We start from the raw sequence: 19520 nt of genomic DNA on the forward strand, positions 1-19520 counted from the left end.
GTCCCTGCATTTGGGGGGGGGGGGGGGGTTGTGTAGGAGAGTAGGATCTGCTTCACATGGGTACCCCCACTTCTTGTTGGTGTTTCACTGTTTTTCGACCTTAGTCTGGCTGTGGCCCTGCTAATCAGGACCACAGCCTAGCTGCTTCCTCTCTAAAACATTTTCCATGTACATTAGGTACATATCTAATTGGATTCTGGAGTGCTTTATACGCCCCTAGTATATGGTATACTATGTACCTAGGGCATAGGTACCTCAGAGGCCTACCAGGGGCTGAAGCATGTATTATGCCACCCCTGGGAAGCACTCCAAAATGGCACCACAGGTCTGCTACTGCAGCCTGGGTAAGGGTGTGCTTGCACCCCTTACAGTGTTATAGGCTACCTATATCCACCTATATATACAGACACATATAAACCTATAAGTCACTCCTATGGCAGGTCTTGACAATCCTGAAGGCAGAGTGCTTGGTTTTGTGTGAGAGGGTGCCCAAGCATGAGCTGAGCCCCTCTGCAGCTTTCGGAAATACTTCCTTATGGCTGTTCTGTGATACAGCCATACCATATACTCTTAAGTGCATTAACCTCGCGGTAAATGCTAACTTTGGAATGGCTGCATCAAAACATGTCGTGTTTGGTGTCAAACATGTTCACACTGGTCAAACCCGGTAGGACTTTCCTGAGCCCTGGCATCACAAAATGGATGCCTCTGCCACAGACACGGGTCTGGCCTCCTGCTGCTGACCGAAAACTCCGGCAGGGGAGGCCTGGACAATAGGTTTGCTGTCGAATCAGGGTGTAACCAGTAACCACCTCCCCAGACAGGCAGATGTGTATTGGGCCTGGGCGGGAGCACTCTCTGGTGCTTTGAAGTCCTGCACTGGGGCACATTTGGTGTCCCTGTGCATAGTCCAGTTCAAACCAGTTGCAGGGGCTACCTGCCCCTGTTCTGGCGTGAAACTGGACAAAGGAAATGGGTGTAACCACCCCTCTTTCCAGGCCCACCCATAGGTGGGGCCTTAGAGTTAGTCCATCCCCTAAACTTACTATAAGTATAGGAATCCAGTCCCTAGGACTTTAGATTACCCTGGACGAAACTCTGCAACATACATCCTGGACCTTCGACGTTCTACCCTGACTAGAAGACTGAAGAAATCTCCCTTGGGGTCAAGGAGTGACTCCCCTGCTTGGCAGGCACCAAAGAAGCAACTGACCGGTCTGCATCGCTGAAGCTCCCGCTGTATGCTGTAGTCTTCGTATCACCAGAGGTAGATTTCCAGACTTCCCTGAGGCTACCCTGAGTACACAGCAAAGCTGAGGCCCGTGGTTATCATGGGTGACGTGGAACCGTGACCCCTGGACACCGTGAACTTTTGCAGCAACACTATCTTCCTGGTCCTCCTTGAAGTTGTGCTTTGGGCTCCGAGTAGCCCCAGCCATGAGCACCTCCTGCACCGAAGATTGTTGGCCCCCACTCCACGAGTGACCCGTCGGCCAGTTTCAAGTGCGACCGCTTGAGGCTCCTTCATGATCACTAGCCCGTTGGCTAGCAGGTCACCACAAAGGCAAGTCTTCTTCTGCTTGGGCTTTTCTGGTTGCTCCAGACATGCCCTGCCTTACCCTTGCTGGGTGAGTCCCTCAGATCTTGCTGGTCTGCACCGCAGTCCTTTCTCTGAAATTCCAGTGACTTGCTGTTGCCAAGGCTTGTTGGGTCCATTCTGGTCGCCGACACCGCAACACTCGACAGACTTCGTCGACACCTCCTGGACCTCGTGGCTGAAGAGTCAAGACACCCATCAACTCACCTGAAGCACCTGACATCTGTGGGCATTGGTCCTTCCTGCCATCGGTCACTGGCAAGTGACCCAGACTCTGTCGCCTCTGATTTCAGGTTCCTTCCTTCCTAGATCCAGGCTTGGATCTCTTCGGACACTTCTCCTCTTCACGGCAGCAGCAGTTCTTTTCAGGCTTCCATTGAAATCGACGACGCGACCCAACACCAAAAGACACCTATGCACCCGGCTTCCCTGGGTGAGGTAACTCAAGTACTCCAGTGCTCCCGTGGGTGCTAGCCCGCGACATTGCCCAAAGAAGATAACGGGAACCCATGGTTGTGTTCACACACTGCATACAGTCCCCATGGGTCCCCTGTGTCACTACCTTGGGGTCCCAGCGATTCTACAGGCTCCAGGCCTTGTTTCTAGTTCAGTCGTGGTTCTTATACCACTTTTTTTGGGATATAGTTTGGTACGCCCCTAGGGCCCAAACGTGTATTTGTGCTATTACTGATGCTTGTTCACTTGTAAATTAAGTACTTCGAACTTCAGTCTCATAAAGAGACTAGAGGGGTGTGTTTTATCTTAAATACAATATATTTTAAATATATACCTGATGTGGTTGTCCTTTCATTTGATCATTCAAGAGATTATAGACTGGTGAAACAAGCTGCTTTACATTCCTTCGAGACTTAGCCTGAAGGCTGCTCTCCATAGCTACCACTAGGATAGCTTTCAATAAAGGTTGTCTTTAACCTATCACCATAAGGGGTTGTTTGGACTGATACAAGGTGCCCACTAGAACTAGTGGACAGCATATATCAGGCCACCTTCTCACATTGGTGTGCAGCGTGTGGGATTCCAGCTTGCTATTGTTTTACCAGATAATCTCAATTGAATTGATCAACTGAAAACAACTAAAGGTACCTGAGGTACATATAATATCAAGTTTAGCTACAGTAAGTTCTGCTGAACTTAGAGTTGTGTCAAGGGATAGCACACCCTTTCTACAACTCAAGAGAGTTTAGTAGGCCACACTAGTGTAGGTAGTGCAATACACCACACCACATTAGTAATGTCTAACCAGTCAGGAACCAGTGGGTCTCTACCAGGAACCAGTGAGCTCCTTCCCTATAAATATGAGGATCTCTCCTTTGCTCAGCTTAGGGCCTTATGTTCCATTAGGAAGCTGAAGACAGGCAAAAGTCTATCCACCCAGCATCTCATAAAGATATTTAGACTGGATGATATCACAGGGCCTAGTGGGCCTGATGAGGTAGACAGTGTGGGTGGAACAGCATGTGAGGATGGGCTTAGGGGTAATACTTCCACTGACCCTACCTCTAATGCTGACCAGACTGGTGACAATGACCAAGATCTGGTGAACACAGCTCTTCAGGATGAGGATGAGGAGGATGACAACAATGCTCCTTCCTTTATTCCTCCTGGTAGAGTTGAACATAGGGCTAGAAGGGATAGATCTCTGTCAAGGGGATCTGCACAGTCCAACTCCTCTATAGGGACCTCTGTCTCTTCTCACAAAGGGAGGGAAACTTCCCAGGAGAGGAGAGAGAGACTGCTGAAGTATGAGCAAGACAAGTTCAACCTCAGAAATCAGCAGATGGCCTTAGATAGGGAAGCCCTAGAGCTCTACAGAGCTAGTAAAAAGGAGGAACTAGAGTCCCTTAGTGGCAGCAATTTCCCTAGAGATAGGGAGAGGTCTTATGACCATAGAAACCTAAGTAAGATTGACCCTCCCTACCAAAGTGGGGATGACATCCACAAATGGATAACTGCCTTGGAGAGGGCCTGTAAAGTACAGAAGGTACCTCAAGGTCAGTTTGCAGCAATCTTATGGCTCTCCTTTGCAGACAAAGGTAGAGATAAGCGCCTCACCGTAAGAGAAGAGGATGCTGATGATTACCAGGTCTTGAAAAGTGCACTAATAGATGGGTTTGGCCTAACCACTGAACAATACAAGTTAAAGTTCAGAGGCACCTAAAAAGCACAAAATCAAGACTGGGTTGACTTTGTTGACTGTGCTGCTAAGGCTCTGGAATGTTGGTTATTGGGCAGTAAAGTGTGTGACTTGAAAGGATTGTACAATCTGATAATGAGGGAGCAGATTCTTAATAACTGTCAAAATCAGCTGTTGCACCAGTACCTGGTAGACTCTGATCTGACCTCTCCCCAAGAATTGGGAAAGAAGGCAGACAAATGGGTCAGAACCAGGGTGAGGCAGAAGGTACAGAACCAAGGCGGTGACGCAAAGAAGCAGGAATCCAAAAACTCTGACAAGGGTGGGGACAAGGGTAAAGACCAGAAGTCTTCTCAAGTGCCCTAAAAATCTTCTTCAGGTGGGGATTCACAGGCTAACAAAGGGAAAGGCCAAAAGAAACCTTGGTACAAAATCTTTAAACAGAAAACTCACTGGACCAGTGACTGCCACAAGGCCAAAGAAAATACTCCAGCCACTACCAATGACCCTAAGGCACCTGCTCCCCCTAGTGCAGTTACAATTAGCTGTGGGAATACACAGAATAAGGGTGTAGTAGGGTTGACCCTGGATTCTGAGATGGACTCTGGCCTAGTAAGAGTACCAACTCAGGCTGTGCTTGTCAGTGATGGGGGCATGGATATGTCCCCCTTTGTGAGTCCCAGTAACCTGGGCAAATACAGACAGCATCCTTTAATGAATGGAGTAGAAGCTTGGGCATTCAGGGACACAGGAACAAGTGTCACAATGGTGACAAAAGATCTTGTGGATCCTTGGCAGATTATACTTGGTGAAATGCACCAAGTGACCAATGCTAGCAAAGTCAGAACAGACCATTCTCTGGCAGTTGTTAACTTCTCCTGGGGAGGGGTAACTGGCCTTAAGAAGATTGTGGTAAGTGCAGACCTACCAGTACAGTGCGTGCTTGGCAATGATCTAGAGAATTCAGCTTGGGCTGAAGTGGAGCTCAGGACACATGCAGAAATATTAGGGATCCCTGCTCATGTATTTGCTGTGACTAGGTCACAGGCCAAAATGTCTAAAACTGGACAGGCCCTGGATTCTGGAATAATGGTCCAGGTGCCTCACAAGAGGAGGAGCAGTAGGGTTAAGGCAGAGCCTTCCCACCTGACTCAGAATGCTGATCAGTCTCCTAATGGAGATGATCTTGAGCCTGAAGAAGGAACTGTCCCAGAGGAGCGTGAACCTAACCAGGTTGAGTTCTTGGGGACAGGGGGCCCTTCCAGGTCTGATCTGAGCCAGGAGCAGAAAACCTGCTCCTCTCTTGAACCCCTCAGACAGCAAGCTGCTGATGAGGCTGCTGGGAATGCTAGTGGCACCCATAAGGTTTATTGGGATGATGGACTCCTATACTCAGAGAGTAGAGACCCCAAGCCTGATGCATCCAGGAGGTTGGTTATACCTCTGAAGTTTAGGGGTTTCCCATTGACACTAGCCCATGATATTCCCCTAGCAGGACACCTGGGCCAGAACAAGACTTCGGACAGAATTGTTCCTCACTTTCACTGGCCCCACATGTCTGAAGACACAAAGGAGTTTTGTCGCTCATGTGTAACCTGCCAAGCCAGTGGCAAAGCAGGTGGCACTACAAAGGCCCCCCTGATAACACTACCTGTGGGGGGGTTCCCTTTGAGAGGGTTGGGATTGACATTGTTGGTCTCATGGATCCTCAAACAGCATCTGGGCACAGATTTATTCTGGTGGTGGTGGTGAATCATGCCAACAGGTACCCAGAGGCAATTCCCCTAAGGACCACTACAGTACCTGTAGTGGCAAGAGGTCTCTTGAGTGTATTCTCAAGAGTAGGCTTTCCTAAGGAGGTAGTATCTGACAGGGTTGCAAACTTCATGTCTAGTTACTTGACTACTATGTGGAAGGAGTGTGGAGTGAACTACAAGTTCACCACACCCTATCACCCACAATGCAATGGTTTAGTTGAGAGATTCAACAAAACCTTAAAGGGCAAGACCAAAGGCCTCCCAGAGAAGCTTAGGCGAAAATGGGACCTACTCTTGCCCTGCCTTTTTTTTGCATACAGAGACGTGCCTCAAAGGGGTGTTGGCTACAGCCCATTTGAACTTTTGTTTGGACACCCTGTCAGGGGTCCATTGTGTTTGGTGAAGGAAGGATGGGAGTTACCTCTCAAGCCCCCAAAGCAAGAAATAGTGGACTATGTACTTGGTCTCCACTCCAGGATGGCTGAGCACATGAAAAAGTCAAAGAAAAACCTTGAGGCTAGCCAGGAACTGAAAAAAGCCTGGCACGACCAAAAGGCTGTACTGACTGTTTACCAGCCAGGACAGAAAGTGTGGGTGTTGGAGCCTGTGGCCCCAGCAGCCCTCCAGGACAAATGGAGTGGCCCCCATACAATTGTTGAACAAAAAGGGGAGGTTACCTACTTGGTAGACCTTCGAACCCCTAGGAATCCCCATAGGGTACTTCATGTCAACAGACTAAAACCATATGTTGACAGGGCAGACATGGGATTGCTCATGGCTCCTGATGAAGGACAGGAGGAAGAGAGTGACCCACTCCCTGACCTGCTTTCTCAGAACCCTGATGATGGGTCAGTTGATGGTGTAGCCTTGGCAGGCAGCCTCACTGCCCAGCAGCAAACTGACTGCAGAAACCTTCTCAGCCAGTTCAGACATATGTTTTCTCTGACTCCAAGTCAGACCACCTGGTGCACTCATGAAGTGGACACTGGGGACAGTCTACCTGTGAATAATAAGATCTACATGCAACCTGACCATGTCAGGGACTGTATAAGGACAGAAGTCCAAAAGATGTTGGATCTGGGTGTGATTGAACCCTCAGTTAGCCCTTGGGCTAGCCCAGTAGTCCTGGTACCTAAACCTCACATCAGTGGTGGAAAAAAGAGAGATGAGGTTTTGTGTAGACTACAGGGGTCTCAATGCAGTCACTAGGACTGATGCCCATCCCATCTCCAGGGCAGATGAGCTGATAGATACTTTGGCCTCAGCCAAGTTTCTAAGCATATTTGACCTGACAGCTGGGTACTGGCAGATCAGACTAGCTGATGATGCAAAGCCAAAGACAGCATTTTCTACGCCTATTGGGCACTATCAATTTGTGGTAATGCCCTTTGGTTTGAAGAATGCACCTGCCACTTTCCAAAGGTTGGTGAATCAAGTCCTTACAGGCCTGGAAGACTTTAGTGCAGCATATCTAGATGATATTGCTGTCTTCAGCTCCACCTGGGAGGATCACCTGGTCCACCTGAGGAATGTTTAGGAGGCCCTGCAAAAAGCAGGCCTAACTATCAAGGCTACTAAGTGTCAGATAGGGCAGAGTCAGGTTGTGTACCTGGGCCACCTTGTAGATGGAGGCCAGGTTCAACCATTGCAGAGCAAAATTCAGACCATAATGGACTGGGTTGCTCCAACTACCCAGACTCAGGTGAGAACCTTCTTAAGCCTGACTGGGTACTATAGGAGATTTGTCAAAGGGTATGGATCAATAGTGACACCCTTCAATGACTTAACTTCTAAAAAGATGCCCAAAAAGGTTCAGTGGACAGCTGGCTGTCAAAAGGCATTTGATGACCTAAAGCAGGCCATGTGCACTGCTCCCATTCTGCAGAATCCTGACTACTCCAAGAGGTTCACTGTTCAAACAGATGCATCTGAATTGGGGGTACAGTCACAATTGAATGAAGAAGGTCAGGATCAGCCAGTAGCTTTCATAAGCAGAAGGCTGACCCCTAGAGAGAAACGTTGGTCAGCCATTGAGAGGGAGGCCTTTGCTGTGGTTTGGGCTCTGAAGAAGTTGAGGCCATACTTGTTTGGTACTCACTTCCTTGTTCAGACAGACCATAAGCCCCTCTTATGGCTAAAACAAATGAAGGGTGAAAACTCCAAACTGCTTAGGTGGTCCATTTCCCTACAGGGGATGGACTTTACAGTGGAACATAGACCTGGGAGTAAACATGCCAATGCAGATGGACTCTCTAGGTATTTCCACTTAGAACATGAAGACTCAACTGGTCAAGGTTAGTTTAATGTCCCTGCATTTGGGGGGGGTTGTGTAGGAGAGTAGGATCTGCTTCACATGGGTATCCCCACTTCTTGTTGGTGTTTCACTGTTTTTCGACCTTAGTCTGGCTGTGGCCCTGCTAATCAGGACCACAGCCTAGCTGCTTCCTCTCTAAAACGTTTTCCATGTACATTAGGTACATATCTAATTGGATTCTGGAGTGCTTTATACACCCCTAGTATATGGTATACTATGTACCTAGGGCATAGGTACCTCAGAGGCCTACCAGGGGCTGAAGCATGTATTATGCCACCCCCGGGAAGCACTCCAAAATGGCACCACAGGTCTGCTACTGCAGCCTGGGTAAGGGTGTGCTTGCACCCCTTACAGTGTTATAGGCTACCTATATCCACCTATATATACAGACACATATAAACCTATAAGTCACTCCTATGGCAGGTCTTGACAATCCTGAAGGCAGAGTGCTTGGTTTTGTGTGAGAGGGTGCCCAAGCCTGAGCTGAGCCCCTCTGCAGCTTTCGGAAATACTTCCTTATGGCTGTTCTGTGATACAGCCATACCATATACTCTTAAGTGCATTAACCTCGCGGTAAATGCTAACTTTGGAATGGCTGCATCAAAACATGTTGTGTTTGGTGTCAAACATGTTCACACTGGTCAAACCCGGTAGGACTTTCCTGAGCCCTGGCATCACAAAATGGATGCCTCTGCCACAGACACGGGTCTGGCCTCCTGCTGCTGACCGAAACTCTGGCAGGGGAGGCCTGGACAATAGGTTTCCTGTCGAAGGGGGGTATAACCACCTCCCCAGACAAGCAGATATGTATTCGGGCTGGGTAGGAGCACTCTCTGGTGCTTTGAAGTCCTGCACTGGGGGCACATTTGGTGTCCCTGTGCATAGTCCTGTTCAAACCGGTTGCAGGGGCTACCTGCCCCTGCTCTGGCGTGAAACTGGACAAAGGAAATGGGTGTAACCACCCCTCTTTCCAGGCCCACCCATAGGTGGGGCCTTAGAGTTAGTCCATCCTCTAAACTTACTATAAGTATAGGAATCCAGTTCCTAGGACTTTAGATTACCCTGGACGAAACTCTGCAACATACATCCTGGACCTTCGATGTTCTATCCTGACTAGAAGTCTGAAGAAATCTCCCTTGGGGTCAAGGAGTGACTCCCCTGCTTGGCAGGCGCCAAAGAAGCAACTGACCGGTCTGCATCGCTGAAGCTCCCGCTGGACGCCAAAGTCTTTGCATCACCAGAGGTAGATTTCCAGACTTCCCCGAGGCTACCCTGAGTCCACAGCAAAGCTGAGGCCTATGGCTATCGTGGGTGATGTGGAACCATGACCCCTGGACACCGTGATCTTTTGCAGCAACACTATCTTCCTGGTCCTCCTCAAAGTTGTGCTTTGGGCTCCAAGTAGCCCCAGCCTTGAGCACCTCCTGTACCTAAGAACCTAAGATTGTTGGCTCCCACTCCACGAGTGACCCGTGGGCCAGTTTCAAGTGAGACCACTTGAGGCTCCTTCACGATCTCTAGCCCGTTGGCTAGCAGGTCCCCACAAAGGCAACTCCTCTTCTTCTTGGGTTTTCCTGGTTGCTCCAGACATGCCCTGACTTACCCTTGCTGGGTGAGTCCCTCAGACCTTGCTGGTCTGCACCACAGTCCTTTCTTTGAATTCCAGAGACTTGCCGTTGTCAAGGCTTGTTGGGTCCATTCTGGTCGCCAATACCGCAGCACTCGACAAACTTTGTGGGACAGCTCGAATCTGCTCATGGACTTCGTCGACACATCCTGGACCTCGTGGCTGAAGAGTCAAGACACCCATCAACTCACGTGAAGCACCCGACATCTGTGGGCATTGGCCCATCCTGCCCTCGGTCACTGGTAAGTGACCCAGACTCTGACCCCTCTGCTTTCAGGTTCCTTCCTTCCTAGATCCAGGCTTGGATCTCTTCGGACACTTCTGCTCTTCACGGCAGCAGCAGTTCTTTGCAGGCTTCCATTGAAATCGACGACCCGACACCAAAAGACACCTATGCACCGGACTCGTGTACTTCGGTGCTCCTGTGGTTGCTAGCACAAGAACTTCTTAAGTCCAAAAGGGTTTGGTCCTGACTCGATTAGAAGTGTCCCTAATCTTTCAATTTCCAACCGTGACATTGCCCATAGAAGATAACGGGAACCCGCGGTTGTGTTCACACACTGCATACAGTCCCCGTGGGTCCCCTGTGTCACTACCTTGGGTGGTTCCTTGGGGTCCCAGCAATTCTACAGGCTCTAGGCCTTGTGTCTAGTTCAGTGGTGGTTCTTATACCACTTTTTTGGTATATGGTTTGGTACGCCCCTAGGGCCCAAACGTGTATTTGTGCTATTACTGATGCTTGCTCACTTGTAAATTAAGTACTTCGAACTCCAGTCTCATAAAGAGACTAGAGGGGTGTGTTTTATATTAAATACATATATTTTAAATATATACCTGATGTGGTTGTCCTTTCATTTGATCATTCAAGAGATTATAGACTGGTAAAACAAGCTGCTTTACATTTCTTCAAGACTTAGCCTGAAGGCTGCTCTCCATAGCTACCACTAGGATAGCTTTCAATGAAGGTTGTCTCTAACCTATCACCATAAGGGGTTGTTTGAACTGATACAAGGTGCCCACTAGAACAAGTGGACAGCATATATCAGGCCACCTTCTCACAAAGGTCTTTGCACCTTCTATATAAAGACGCTAGGGGCGTTAGGATGAGAATTGTGAAGGAGGAGGCTTGGGATAAATTATATCAGGCAGCTGTGTCAAAGAATAACATTGACTTTTGGATTGTGATTCATGTCCCACTCTTTAAAGATTAAACAGATATTAATCTAGAACTGCGTGTGAACGAGGAGGCGTGGGAAGCTCATTTGGAAAAAGCTTTGGGAAGTCAGAAGAAAGAACGCTTCCCTGCAGACTGCCCCAAACGATAGTATGTCCTTCGATCTGGCAGAGATGACATGGGGACTCGACCAGTGTAGTAGATCTAAAGCCCCTGGTCCAGATGGGGTTCCCATTGATTTATTTTTAGACAATCAGGGGCTTTGGGTCCCACTACTGACTAACATAGTCAATGCCATAGCCAAAACGGATACTCTCCCCTCCAGGAAAAAGACTGTAATAATCCCCAGCTACAAAAAGGGAGATAAGGCCTCATCCAAAAATTATAGACCCATTTCTTTACTTGATGGTATAGCTAAATTATTTGGCTGTCTATTATTGAATAGACTAGAGGCTTGGGTTTGGGTGAGGAACCTAATAATTCCTTTGCAGTATGGTTTGAAAAAGGAAAAGGGACAATTGACCAATGCCCCAATCTAAATTTGCTTATTTCTAAATATATGGTGGCCATGAAAGGCCAACTCTAAAAGGCCTTCATGGATTTATCAGCCGCTTTTGACTGTCACCCATTCAAAGCTATGGGCAATTATGGAAGGTATGGGAATAGAGACGACAATAATAAGGTTTTTACGCAAAATCTACGATTCAGGAGGAACAAGGAGTGTACAAGACAATTTTTCGTGGTGTCAGGTAGGGTTACTCCATTCCTGTTTTCGATTTATAGTAATCGTGTGGTAGCTGCTCTGGCTGGGTCTACCACAGATGTCCCCATAGTGAAGTCTGCCTTAGTTCTGCAGAACATTGCAGTGCTGCTAGCTTGAACTGGTATTGCATTGCAGAGGCTCATAGGGAAGCATACAAAACTCATGAACAATTTGGATCTTCAGATAAACAAGTCGAAATCTTTCATACTCATGGCAGGGGTGAGACTGAAGAAACCACCAAAACTGTACATAGATGGGAGAAGGTTGGTGGACATCTTCTCCTATCAAGAAGTCTTATTCGACAGCAAGAATACTTGGTCAAATACAGTAGTCAACAGTGTGCTCCTAATGAAAAAGAGCATCAGGACTATCTTTAGATTCATAAAAAAGTTAGGATCCAAACCACTGGAAAGAATAAAAAAGGTGAATGTGCCAAAAACTATCTCTGCTGCTACGTATGGGGCAGCTGTATGGGGAACAGCAGACATAGCAACCCTGCAACGAACAGAGGATTGGTTCTTTAAAAGACTGGTAGCTGTTCCTTAAAGCTGCTCTAGCTCTACTTGCCACAGTAAGCTGGTCGTATCTTATATTACAGACTATGTCCGCATGGCATCGATTTTGCTGTGACACTCAGGGCCCGATTCCGATGTCGTTCGGAAGGCCTCCGAATCAGATTTGGCTCTTCCAGATCGAATTCGTAGCCCTTGTTTACGACCGAATCGTACACAGCTCCAGACGACCAAGTACAATGCGAGATCGCATACCCGCCGACTGAATCATTTCCTGGGACCCGAACTTGTCCGTACGTCTTGTTCATGGCTAAATCACTCTGCGCTATGGAGCAGTATTCCAACCAAGTGAGTATGATGCACGATTCGGACAGCAGCTTCACCTTGGTCTCAGCGAGACAAGAAGTCTGTCGGAAGCGTAATTCGGGGGGCCATAGCAGGCCCCCCTTTACCTGGGCCCCTCTGAATCTGTCACGGGGGTGTGCCCACGGGTCCCCCCGATCCAGGCATGCACAGTGTGTTGGGCACCATGGGGTGCCCACCACAGGGTGTACTCTGTTCCCCACCTACCCCTTTTCTGCTATGGGAGCCTGTGTACGCATCTGTACAAGGGCTCCCATAGAGTTCAATAGGAGTCCGAGTGAATCGAGTCCGTAAGCATACGGCAGCATCATACTCCCTCATTCGGACTCCCTGAGCACATCTCGCTCGGAAAGCCCTCCGGATCCGAGTCGTACAGAGGGCTTTCCTAGCGAGATCGGAATCGGACCTTCTGTGTGGAAAAGCGAAATGGTAAACCTTACCGAGGATATTCTGAGAGATTGCTTAAAACTTGTTCAAGTAGACAGGATTACGTGGTTGAACTAAATCAAGTGGACTTTGGAGTCCATCAGCCACCAAGAGCTAGTATTTGAGAATTCGCCAAGATGGGAAGAGACAGGTGGGAGTTCAATCACAAAAAGGATACGGTTGTACAATATCAATAACATAGATTTATACTAGTTAGATACTGATTGAATTACATCCTGCTCATCTTAGGTTATCCCACTGAGGCGCATTCTGCAGAGGCCCTTCCTGTTTGTCCATGTGATGGACAATCCCATCCAACTGATTTGCCCTGCATGTTTCTTTGCAAACTCTATAGTGAGGAAAGGAAAAGATACATTTTCCCCCTCATACTTTGGCTTAAGCTCGTACAATGTCGCCCAGCCTTCTACATTTTACAAATGTTAACTGATCATTTTACATATCCCTGCTTAGCATAATAATTTTTATGGTCTGCCATAAAAAGTAGGAGACGCACCCCTAACCCGGAAAGCAGGAACGTTAAAGAACAGGGGTTCGAGTGTACATACTCATAGAATACGGCAGGTTTTATATCCGGATATAATCCATTTCCTGCCTTAGATTTTTACCACGCATATGAATTGTATTTAGTAATGTATTCTTTTATTACGATGTGTCATTTTTAAGCCCTTGTATTTAATTGTATGCACAATACTTTTTATGCTATTCATGAAATAGCGAAATAAAGAATCTTGATTGACTGACTCAGTGGGAGACCCCAGATTTCAATAATAATTCAGTGATTGTCTACATATACCAGTAATGATTAAGTGGGGTCCACAGAAGTCAAAAGGTTAAAAACCACTGTCCAATCCACCAAATTCTAAATTAGGCCTAAGTAATCATTATAGATCTAAAAAGCAGCATTAGAGCAATACAGAAACCCTTAAATCTATCATTGATCCCCCCGACAAAATGAAAGAAAAAGCACTGACAGATCCGATAGATCTGGGTGCTTTAAAAGTGAAACTGAATTTTCATTGATTGATGAATTGTGGGAAGCTTTGGATAGGGGATTGGGTAAATGGGATAATATGTTAGAGGGAAGAGTGAGTGCATAGATAAGTATGGGGTGAGTGAGTTTATGGATGGATAAATGGTTGGATAGATGAGTGTAATTAATGGCAGCTTCTTGAATTTTCAAGTGTATAGATTAAACATCCCGTTTACACAAATATTATAGTCTAGAGCCCAGTACGGCATGTAGGAAAGTGGATTATCAGGTGGTGTGGCTATGTGGCCTCACCATGTACTAATGTAATGTCACAATCTTTATCAGGTTCAGCTATCTTAGTTCTGGGTAGCTGTAGCACAAAGCAGTCAGGCTTAATTAAAGGAAAAAGTGTAAAGCATTTTGAAGTAACAAAACAGTTTATAAGTAAGAAACATGACATAATAAAAATCCAACATTAATTTATAAAAATAGATTTTATTTGTATCCGTTTACGGACACTAAAATGACAAAAATCTATAAAGGGAAACCAGATATATGTTTTTTCAAAGATAATTACATCTGTTAAATAAAATGCAGTGAATCGTTGTAGGCATTTTTGCAGTTTGTAGTGCTGGCTAGAACAGCTGCTTTTCTTTACTTCTATAGACTAAAATGGGTCAAGGGCCAGTCACAGGGACCACTAAAGTCTAGGGGGACAGTTAACTATCAGGTCCAGCAGTCTTAGAGTCCTAAGTGAATTTTTCTCCTTTACAATGGTCCAGCCAAGAAGTGCTCCTAGTGCTCGGGATACAGGATGGTGAGGATGCTTTGGGTGCAGAAGAGATGCTGAAGGGTTGTACAGAGTGTTCCTGGAGCATCCCTGGTATCCATGAGTATCAGAATTCATCGCCAGCCTCAAGACTCTATCTCCCACAATGCAGCAGGAAAGTCCACTGCAGGTCCAGACACCACTGGTCAAATGGCCAGCTGGTCTCCCAGTTCCAGCAGTCTTAGCGGCTGCTTACAGGTAAGCAAATCTTTTCTTTTTGGGGACCTGGTTCCACTTCGGCTTAGACTACGGGTATCTCTGAAATGGGGACTCCCCAGGAAAGTTAGGACTTGGTCTCTTAGCATGCATTTTAGGGTTCAGCAGTAGTCAGGCAATCCTGGGCAGTTTGGGTAGTGAGGGTTGTAGGTTTACTTAGCTTTTGGTGGTCCTGAAGCTTAGCAGGAGGCTAGCAAACTAGCCCTTGTAGTCACTTCTTCAGCACTGGCACAAGTGGCGCTCTTTTCCATGAGTGGGCACAGCAGATGCAGTTCTCTTTTTAGTTGCCTTGTGTGCAGCAGGTGCAGTCCAGTCTTTGGTGCAGCCTTTCTTTGATGGGTCCAGACAGCAGCATGGCAGTCCTTCTTCTGTCTTCTTTCCTGCACATTAATGATTAGAACTGTGTGTCTGGGATGCCATTTCTATGGCATTTTCACATTTGTGGGATGAGGTGGTGAACCTCTCCCTTTCTGCAGGGCCACTCCAAATTTTTGCTCTCCTATGCCTTCCTTTGCTGAATCCATTTTGTTGGTGTTTAGGACTCTGATCTTTACCCCTGCTAACCAATACTTAAGTGATTGTGCTCTGTCCTTAAAACATGCTAAAGTTGAACTACACCTGATTGTCATATTTAGTTTACTTGTATGTCCCTAGTATATGGTACTACACGTTTCCAAGGACTGAAAAATAAAGTCTGCTAGTTGGCTACATCACTCATTGTGCCACCAACTTAAGTAGCCTTTGAAAACATCTCAGGCCTGCCATTGCATTCTGTAGTGAACTTTTAAAGTGACATTTTGCCCTGGCAAAATAAACGCTTTGCCAGGTCAAAACCTTTCTTTTAATTACTTATAAGTTACTCCTAAGGCAGGCCCTGAAGCCTCATATGACAGAGTGCATGTGGGACATGTGGGTTTAGGTTTAACATGTCCTGGTTACGAAACACTCCTATAGTCGTTATTGTAAGACTATCTCTTCCATAGACTATCACTGGGTTACCTTATTACCCTTAAGAGATAACTTCATATTGGGAGAAGGAAGAGAAATTATGTTTACAATCAAATGAATTGTAATCCGCTTTCATTGTAAAGACAGATTTCAGATTGTGAAAATCCCACTTTTGGAAAGTCAGCATTTTCCTGACCAAAGGTTCAGAGGCTTTTCTAGGAGATTACAGTTGCCTGGGCCGGTTAATGGTTACCCCATCAAGAATGTGCATTAAACCCAAACAGTGAACAATGGGACCTGGGTATAGCTGGGAGTGTGTCCTACTTACAGAATGGCTGCGTATGAGCTTTCCTGCTCTAATTTATTGTCAAAGGACTTTGCCCATGGGCCACACAGAGGACCCAGAACCCAGGCCTGCCCTTGCCTTTGTTACCCTAGGCAGTTTGGAGCCAGGACCAAGGGAAGGGGAAGAACGGGCCAGAGCCAGGTTTAGGTGCATGCCAGGAAATCTCCAACTCAAAGGCTGGCAACAGGTATGAAAGTAGGACTCCTAGAACCACTCATGAAAACACTCCTGGCCTGTGGAAGATTCAGAAGAAGGACTGCCCTGCTGCTAGAAGGACTGCCCTGCTCCTCGAAGGACTGCCCTGACGTCTGAAGAAGGAAGATTGGACTTGCTTGCCTTGATCCAAGGTTACCTAGTGTGATTGGCAGGGTCAGTTGGCTGACCTCTGTGTGAGCTCCAGGGACACAACAAACTTCCAGAGGCCTTCTTGAAACTGTCCGCTGACCAGCATCTACTGAACCTGTCTGGACCTGACAGATCCCTGCTGCTGCAAAAACAACAGTTGATGGACGGAATGCAGAACAATGTCACACATTCACCCCAGTACAGAGATCAGGTCCTAAATCCATCGTGTTTTTGCTCACTATGCCATTCCAGTTTGAACCCAGCCATATGCAAATCAGTCTTGACCCTGTGCCTCACGGGAACAGGCCAGCCTGAACTGCCAAGCCAGGTCCTCCCTGGACTGGAACCAAGCATCCTAGGACCGGTTTCAGGGTTTCACGGGACTCACGTCTGAGCATACCCGTCCCACTCTGGGTGACAAGGGCAAAAACAACAGTTGATGTACGGAATGCAGAACAATGTCATACATTCACCCCAGTACAGAGATCTGGGCCTAAATCCATCTTTTTTTTGCTCATGATTAAACCCAGATCAGTTGACTGGGGGTGAGTGTTTGATTAGCTCAAACGCTCCATCCATCATCTCCTTTGGTATCACTTTGTTCGCCCTAAGTTGGCAGGGTATGCTCAGACGTGGGTCCCTTGCTCACTTTGCCACTGGATTCAAGATAGCCTTGCTGATGAGGGTTATGAACCCGAAACCGGTCCCAGGATGCTTGTTTCCGGTCCATGGAAGACATGGCTTGGCAGTTCGGGCTGGACTGTTCCCATGAGGCACAGGGTCAGACTGATTTGCATATGGCCATGTCTGAACTGGGGTGGTGGAGTTAGCTAAAGAATGATGATGGATTAAACCCAGATCAGTTGACTGGGGGTGAGTGTTTGATTAGCTCAAACGCTCCGTCCATCATCTCCTTTGGTAACGCTTTGATCCCTGCTGCTGACCTTTGTTGGACGGAGTCCTGATCCCCAAGAGTTGCACCCCATGTCCTGGACCTTTGGTTGGCATCAGAGAGAGCTCTTCCAAAAGTAAAAGGTAAAAATGCTGAAGTTTGGACCCTTCTCAACCATGAACTGGTCAGTTTGTACCAGGACTCTGCTATACACAGCAACAGCCAATGCAAAGCCCCAGTGAGGGGACACAGCCTTTACCATACAGTCTTTACCAGGACTTGCCTTTACTACACATTCTTTGCCTGCATAGGTCTTTACTATGCATGGTTTTATTATGTATGCCTTTACCATGCATGCATGTCTTTACCATGCATAATGGTCAGTATGATGTCTCCCTTTCCCGCTTTCGTTCTGGGGTATCAAGGTTGGCTGTGCCATCTTTCTCATGTGGCTCCACCACCCCTGTGTTCATTGTACGTTTGCGACTTCTGCGAGCATAATGGGTGAGCCACAAACAGCATTTTTTCTTCAGTCCCATCTCCTCCTCGGGTCTCGCTGCCGCCATTTTGTATGTTTGCCGCTCGGATGCCACAGGAGCTCCTCTCCTCATGTTTACACAAAAGCCTCTAATGTGACGCTCTTGCCACAGCGTTTTTTGTTTATTTTTTATCAGCCTAAGTACTCATTGGTGAATGCTGGCTTTATGAAGGCTTATTTCTATGGCGTAATTCATTTTTCTCTTCACAAGTTATGAATGGTCTTTATTATTATCTGAAGACTCCTTTACAGGGGAATTTTTGACCTCCTGGCTCTCTTAAGGCAGTGTATGTTGCTTCATTTAATTTATGCAGGAGGGTGCTACTGATACTACATGGTTTATGGCAAAAATACGATCTACTAGTAGTGGTGTTCAACCTCTTGACCCTACTCCATTAGCAGACTATAATCCTTTCAGCATTCTACAGAAAAAAAATGGAGGACTTGGAACCAGGTCATTCTTCTTCTGCCACAGGTAGTGCGCCACCCAATATGCCTTCGCAATGCTTCTAAACCGGTATCTAAATTACCCTTTGCTTCAGCATCTGCATCAGGTAAACGAGTCAAGAAGGACCCACCTTCTCCTACCACCTCTCCATCATCAATATCTATGGAGGTAATCCTTTAGGAAATACCTGCTCTCAAACCTTACATGGAAGAAACAAATGTTCGCCTCCAGAGACTCGATGACAAATGGTCACATATGGAGTAAAAAGTTAATCACTTGGAAAACCGAGTTGACTCTGTTCATGCTGTTGTCAGCCAAGTGCCTTCCAAGCGTATGGAGATTTCACATCTTAAACAACAAGTGGAAAACCTTGAAAACCGTAATAGGCTTAACAACATATGTATCTCTGGCCTTGTGGAGTGGAGGGGCTTGAAGGCCCTAATCCTCCTTTCTTCTTTCAGTCTTTTCTCGCAAATCTTCTTGGTTTTCCTGAGTGACCACCATTGAATATCCAAAGAGCACATCACTTAGGGCAAGGCCCATGAGCATTATCTCCGTCAAATAAACCAAGAGGTGTTTTTTCTATTTTTTTAAATACACCATTATACTTAAGGTCTTACAAGCTGCCAAACTTAAAGTGAACATTTCTTGGCAAGGATCCAATCTTTTCTTCACTCAAGATTATGCAAAAGTGACAGCAGATCGACGGAATAAGCTTTTGGACATGACACCTGCACTTCGAAGTTTGAATGCCAGATATGGTCTGTTTCATCCTTGCCTCTTTAAGGTTACTTATAAAAATAAAATCACTAATTATGAGGACCCTGTTCTTCTACAACATTTCTTGGATACCTGTAAAGAAGAGAACATGGAAGTTGCCCGTTCATCGATGATTTGACTGTTTTATTAACATTATTGTTATTTATATTCTCCTTCTCTTGTCATGTTTTACAGTTGCCCTCTTGTACCCCTTTATATAACATTCTCTTTTTACTGTCAGGTGCGGTTTTCATGGACCCAGATATGTGATTCTCACTCCGCCTGCAAGATGTCTCCCTTTCCCGTCTTCGTCCTGGGGTTTCCCGGTTGGCTGTGCCGTCTTCCTTATGTGGCTCCAAATTTTCTCTCTGTCCTGTCCCTTTCCAGTTTATCTTTTCGGCCATATACTTCTCATCTGGTTCTTTTTCCTATTTCTTCATATTTATTCTAAGTTCTTCTTCCTTTCCCTCTTCCTTTTCCTCTTGCTGGCTTCCCCCTTCTCCTTCTCTTACTAGTTATT

This window comes from Triturus cristatus, chromosome 1_2 (genome assembly GCF_964204655.1).
Source record: "Triturus cristatus chromosome 1_2, aTriCri1.1, whole genome shotgun sequence".
Taxonomy (NCBI): Eukaryota; Metazoa; Chordata; class Amphibia; order Caudata; family Salamandridae; genus Triturus; species Triturus cristatus.